Source organism: Meleagris gallopavo, chromosome Z (genome assembly GCF_000146605.3).
Source record: "Meleagris gallopavo isolate NT-WF06-2002-E0010 breed Aviagen turkey brand Nicholas breeding stock chromosome Z, Turkey_5.1, whole genome shotgun sequence".
NCBI classification, from domain to species: Eukaryota; Metazoa; Chordata; class Aves; order Galliformes; family Phasianidae; genus Meleagris; species Meleagris gallopavo.
This window is the reverse complement of record NC_015041.2, coordinates 13410407-13416795: the sequence shown is the minus strand read 5'-3', so window position 1 is coordinate 13416795 and position 6389 is coordinate 13410407. Positions and strand designations below refer to the sequence as shown.

Below are 6389 nucleotides of genomic sequence, written 5' to 3'. Positions count from 1 at the left end.
CGGTCAGGATCAGCCCCTGAGATAGACAGATCTCTACACTGGTTCTAATTATAAATGTTGTAAGTTTGATGTAGTGAGATGCTGGTATCAGTAACACTTGCCTCGACAAATAACTTGTAGTACCTCATTATGTACTTTTAGTACTGTGAAAGACACAAAAGCAGATATGCTTTACATCTTTTTTAAGGAAATTAATAAATTCTGAAGTGCCTGAACAAGCACACCTAGAAAACAATGAAAAAAATCACAAAGAATGCCAAATAGTTACAAAATAAGAGCATTGTTTTCATTCCTAGACCTGAGTCAGATGGGAATCTGTTTTTTTTTTTTTTTCTTTAAGAGAACAGAGCTCTTCAGAATGTCAGGACAAGTCTGTGGGATGAGGAAGAGAAATGACAGCTCCTTAGTGAGGGGTAGGGGCATGGGAACCCTGAGGAAATTCAAATGATGACAGACTGCATGCATAAAAACATAGAGAGTACTGTAGTACTAAATAGGCAGTTTTAAATTCAGCATGAAGGTAGGTGAGCAGATTGCCTTGTGCAGGAGTACACGTACATGAATTTCCTTGATCCAAGAAAATAAGTGATTGAGATAAAATTTAGAAAAACATTTTAATTATAAACAGAGAAAGGACATAGTGCAAGCTAAGACAGAATAAAAGGACTTGATTCTTAGTCTGAGGCATGACTTTCTCAAGTCACAGCTTTTCTCACCATGAATAGAAAAGGGTAAAACACTGCAATCATGGAGCAAAGGAATCACTTCCAAGGCCATCTCCTCATTCTTGGTTGATTGCTACAGAAAGAACTCCTTGCCATCAGACACTATTCAGTATTGCCTCAGATATCCAAGGACATAAAACAAAGTCACAGTCCAACTTACTGTTATGACAGATAATGAATAATGCTTGTAAATTCTAATTGATCTAAGCACTGTCAGAAACAACAGCAAAAAGATCACACAAACCGTGTTAGAACATTTACTTCTTCTTCTAGTCATATGATCAATATTTATAATCTTACAACTTACTATCCAAAAGAAAGACTCTCCTTATAATGTCCATGTTTCAGGAAGAAAAAAATGCAAAGGTATGACACATGTTATTTACTGACAATTGAAAATCCATCTACCTTTTCATGTTTTGCTGAAAGCACTTCTTACAACAATTATTTTGTTTGTTCGTGATGATACTAGCTCCTCTCCTTGACTGTGAAATATCTGTTGTTTCTTCAAAACTCTCTCTGCCAATTCTGTTTCTTTATTGGAGCTCACTGTGGAAGTAATCAATATAGAAATTGCAGTCAGATCAAGCAATAAAAGACTCTATAAAAACACACACATCTCCTTTCTTACTCTAGCCTTCACTTCTGATTTGACTGTAAACTCTACACAACTCCTTTTAGACTACCTATTCAATACTTATTTAAAAAATGTCTTTTATACTCCAGCATAGCTTCAGCAGTTTCAAGTGATACTCAGTAGAGCATTATAATGCAAGTCAGAGAAAACTGACCCATCAAAACTTTGTAGTATCAGTAAAATTCAGTTATTATGAACATTCTTGTTATGACTGTGATCTTATTTGCCACAATTAGTCTCACCTGACTCTAGTCCTCTCCACTTCAAAATAAATAAGTAACCAAAACAAAATAAATCTCCCAATTAAACATGTAGGATCTTCTTCCAAGGATCAATAATTTTTTTTTTACATTAAAAACTAGACAGTACATTACATACCTCCAGAGAATGATCCCATCTTCTTTTTATCTTTCAGGTCAGCAGTTCAAAACCAGCCTCTCAGTAATGAGTGAATGCTGTTACCTTCATAAAAGTATTCAGTACTTTATATAATGCACTATAAATCTTATTGCATTCTAAGCTTTTAACACCAGAATTCTTTCACTATTCGTCTGCTCTATAAGGAAATAATTTTAGCACTTTTAAAAACAAATGGATTATTCATTTTTAGATGTGTCGTAAGAGAAGAAACAGCTCAGAAGGAGGAAAACCAGCATAGGCTGTTCATCTATTTTGGCTTTAAACTGGAACAATAAGGAGACTAAATGTGAAAGTGTCAATGAGATAACAAAACACTGTAGGAAACTAGAACTGATTGGAGGAAAAAATATAAGAAAACTATTTATTATAATAGAAAAATGCTATTTGTAGCTGTGTTTAAAATAGTGCCAGACACTGTAGTCTAAAGAGTCTGTTGTCTCAAAGACAAGTAGGTACAAGGGAACTAATATTCAGGAGTGTGCTCACAGCACACACTGAGCTTGGACCAGAAATGGGGGCTTTAACTCCTCACAGCTGCTGTCCCAAATACAGCTGGGCAGCAGGGCAGCCAGGGCAGCTTAGTGGCTTGCTGCAGGCTGCTCCACTTTTGCACAGAGCTGGGATTCTGGACATTCCCAGTTTATATTGAATTCCAGAGGGAGATTGAGGTCCCCAAAGGTGTGGATCTATTCTGGGTAGATTTCTAGTCATAATTGCAGAGGAAACTAGATGGCGTGCCAGGAGTAGGATATCACTTCAGCTTGTGAGCCTGACAGGAGAGCATATGCTGTGTAAATTGCAGCAGGAATTGAAAGGAGGTTCAAGCCTATTCAATTTTGTTTTCTAATTTACTGTCAGAATATTGATAAATATTTGTAATGAGAATCAGTAAGAACTCACAGGGAATGGCAGATTTTGTGTGAATTTGAGATGGAAATTACTCTCTGTTGTCTTTCAAGGGGGAGGCTTTTTATTAATAGGTATCAGTTACTTCTGTTATAGATGACTTAAATCACCAATCAGTTATTGGAGATATCTTTACTCTTCTCTCTTACTATTTTAACAGAGCTCACTAAGTTGTAAAGCAGAGACTCCAATTTAAACATAAGTTTAATGGAAGATTTACCGTGACAAAATTTGATTTACTTCCCAGCTGAGCATAGACCACCATTCCCCAAAATAGAATATCTGACACCACCCATCTACAGTGTCTCCAAATCAGCTGATTGATATCAGCAGTGAAGTTGCAGAGGCAGAGGTATACAGAGAAGGTTTTCCTCCCTGCAAACTTGTGCCCCACGGCAAACTACTGTTATCTATGAAGAGAAACTAATGACTTGTCATTACCATACAAAAAGTTAATTTTGCATTGGATAAAGTTTTCTTGTTTTGCTTTATGCATGATATGCACGCTCTTTGTTAGTTGGGTTTTATATAAACATGGCTTGTTCTGGATACATCTACACTGCATTGCAGATACAGACCCAAACCTGCACTCAGGTCCAAGTTCATCCATGCTAGTCCATGAACTTTGGGCAAGATTTGGCTGTTTCTGCCACACACTGCTGCTTAGTGTGATCCCAAGCCTGCTCTCTGATCAGCGCCTGCTGCCAGTGTGACTGCTGCCTCAGAGACACTATGAAGGATCTAATGCATCTTTCCTATAAGCCATTTTTGTGCTGTAGTTCAAGTTCTGATAGTACTGTACAGACAACTTTCTCTTTGGATGTATGTGGGAAGAAGTGTGATAAAGAAAAAAAAAACAACAATTATATAAACTTATGTAAACCTAGCACTAAGATGGATGACATTCACATTCCTTCCCGAGTATGAAATACAATTGAGAACTGTGCTTCTTCATTCAATCATGTGTATGCTCAGACATACACACAAAGAAGCAAAAGCCATCACATGTAAGTAACACCTAGAGAGTAAGAAATAAATATGCAGTTGATAAACATTCTCTAGCTTGTACTGCAGGAGTGGGAAAGAAGCACATGCTGCACAAAGACACTATCTGAACAAGAAAAATAAAAATGCTTCTTGATAGCACTGGTAGAAATCTTCTGAAAAAAACTTTGATCTGATCCCAGTGAAATCCAGTCCTTTTGTCAAACATGTCCCTTTTGTACTTTGCCTTTTGGAAAGCCCAGACATTTAATTTTTTGAACTACAGAGGATGCCTGTTCGGGACTAAATGTGGACAGTCATACTGTGAATCAGATAAGCTGCATACTTGGCATACAGACAAAGAAGTGGAAAACATGATGTTTCCGGCTTCAGTTGCCTTCAGGTTGCCATTACAAGATCCTGTTCTCTTTTGAAAAGTTTCTCTTTTGCAAAGCTCCAAGTGTGTTTTTTGTTGTTGTTGGCGGTGGTGGTGGTAGGTTTTTGTTTGTTTATTTATTTGTTTTTTAATGCATGTGATAGAATGTTATGCAGTATCCACTTCAGGAAAATGTAGACAGTAACAGTGTTCTCCACTCTACTGACATCATCAGAACACCAAAGGGGACTTGAAAACAGCTTCGTATTTGCAGCTTGCAAAAAAGAGCGTAAAATTGACTGAAAGCCCATCCCTCAATTTATCTGTGAGATTAAATAGGTTTATATTGACAATTTCACATTCCCTGTTGCAAGTTGGTCTACACGTGGGCTTTCCTTGCAAGGATCTCAGTTTCTGCAGTACTTCCACCTGAGACGTCACAAAGCATGATGGTCAGGTAAAGTGTGAAAACATCTTCAAAAATGAATGCCCATAAGGGGGAACTGGGAAAAAAAAAGAAGTAATAAATGCACTTGATTTCTTTTCCTACTAGGAAGGAACGATGTGACCTATGAAATTTCAGCAGGCAGCGCAACTTCTTCAGCAGACACTTGGAAAAATACTCTGCTGTAATGACAGCTGCCTTTGAACTAGTTCAGGGATGGTGCTTCAGAGAAGTTGTTGAAATTGTGATCAATTATGCTGCACTAACAAACTGGGTTGCAGTAGATGATACAGGAAGTTCGTCCACAGTCAATTTTTCCCTTCCTGAGATTAAGTAGAACAGTGACTAAGAAAGGATATGAAAAGAGGATCGTGTATTTTCCAACTATGCTAGTCACAGATTTCAGGCAATGACTTCTGCAATCTGGTCTCCTACTTTCCTATTATTAACGTCAATTAACTTACTGCATGGAGGTCACAGTGTCTGTGTGAAGTACAAACTATTTAATGATGACTGTAGAAAAATGTAATTAATATCTGCACTGCCTCTAGCTTGATGAGTTACAATAGTGAGGCACCATCATCCTCAAGGGTGTATTATCAAGAGAAGAAAAAAGCCATGAAGTAATTTAGAATTAATAGGCTTTGTTCTAGCAACTTTGTAAGAGGATTTAAATACTTTTTATGAAACTTTCAGGCATATTTAAGTCTGTCCCAGTAAGAAATTGTAACTAAAATTTTACTTCTGGATTGAAGATCCCAGGACAGTCCAAAGTAGTAGTGAACATGCCACTTTTAAACTAAAACTGGACATTATTTATCTGTGAAATCCAGGAAATATATCACTCAGTAGCCTTTTTCTTATTTACATACTACAGTAGCTGTAGTTTCAGAAGACCATCAGGTCCTGGAGATCTACATTCAAATTCCATGCAGAAATCCTACAGGATAATGAACCTGTGGCAATTTTTCAGGCTACTGGTAATCTGACTCTGATTTCCAACATAATGCCAATGTGTAAATGCATTCAAACTTTTGCTTGCATGAAATCCCCATGTTCACATAGCTAATTTGATGCTCACCCTGCAACCTGTGCTGTTAGAGGTGGCAACTCAAATTCCTCCCTAGCCAAGTCTAAACATGCTGGCTGTACAAAGGGCATGGCTTGTTCTGTCCTATAAGGAAGAAGTGTAATAAAACAAATCAGTAAAGAATGGCTCTGACTTGTTCTCTGCACCCTTGGCAGCCTTTTCTACTTATCCAGCTCTATCTTAAGGAATCAAAAGTACAAGGGAGAAGAAGCTAGAAAAGAGCAGTCAAGCATAACATTGTCCCAGTGTTATCTCAGGTGTGTGGCTTAGTATTTCCCTGGAGTTAAAATTACCCACAAAGCTGACATGAGAACATATTAAATGGTGTTAAGCATGGGAATGGGGTCCACATACATAGATCACATTTTCCTCTACCAGACTTGTTTCCAGTAAGATGAGAAATCAGCCAGAGGCATATGTCATCTGAATAGTCAGAATGACCCATCAGCAGATGGCTTTACATTATTCTCTAAAACCTTGTTTCCCAGTAAAAAATTATGTAACCCTTAGTAGTATGCTTTCTAAAGTCTTACCATTGCCAGACATAATTTACCACTTATTCTTTTCATCTGATTCATCTAAAAAAAGAAAATAATTCTTTTTCTTCCAAAAAGCTCTCTTAGCAGTACTAACTTGGAACTGAATTAATCAAAATGCAATAATTACAAAAAATCTAAGTGTAAATTGAAATCCTACAATACAATTACTATCTGTTCCAGTAATTCTCATAACCAAAAGAAGGTAAAACTACCTGAAGAGGAAGCTGGAACAATGAACAATAAAAATATGGGTTTTTTTCCTCTTTT

General features: G+C 37.1%; 1 long non-coding RNA gene across 1 annotated transcript; it reads right to left on the bottom strand.

Annotated features, from left to right (window-relative positions):
* Positions 1 to 319: 319 nt before the first annotated feature.
* Positions 320 to 6358, bottom strand: LOC116217519. The gene is made up of 2 exons (XR_004162169.1): positions 1741 to 6358; positions 320 to 1274 (listed from the first exon to the last, which is right to left on the bottom strand). It is a non-coding gene; the product is annotated as an uncharacterized LOC116217519 (long non-coding RNA).
* Positions 6359 to 6389: the final 31 nt, after the last annotated feature.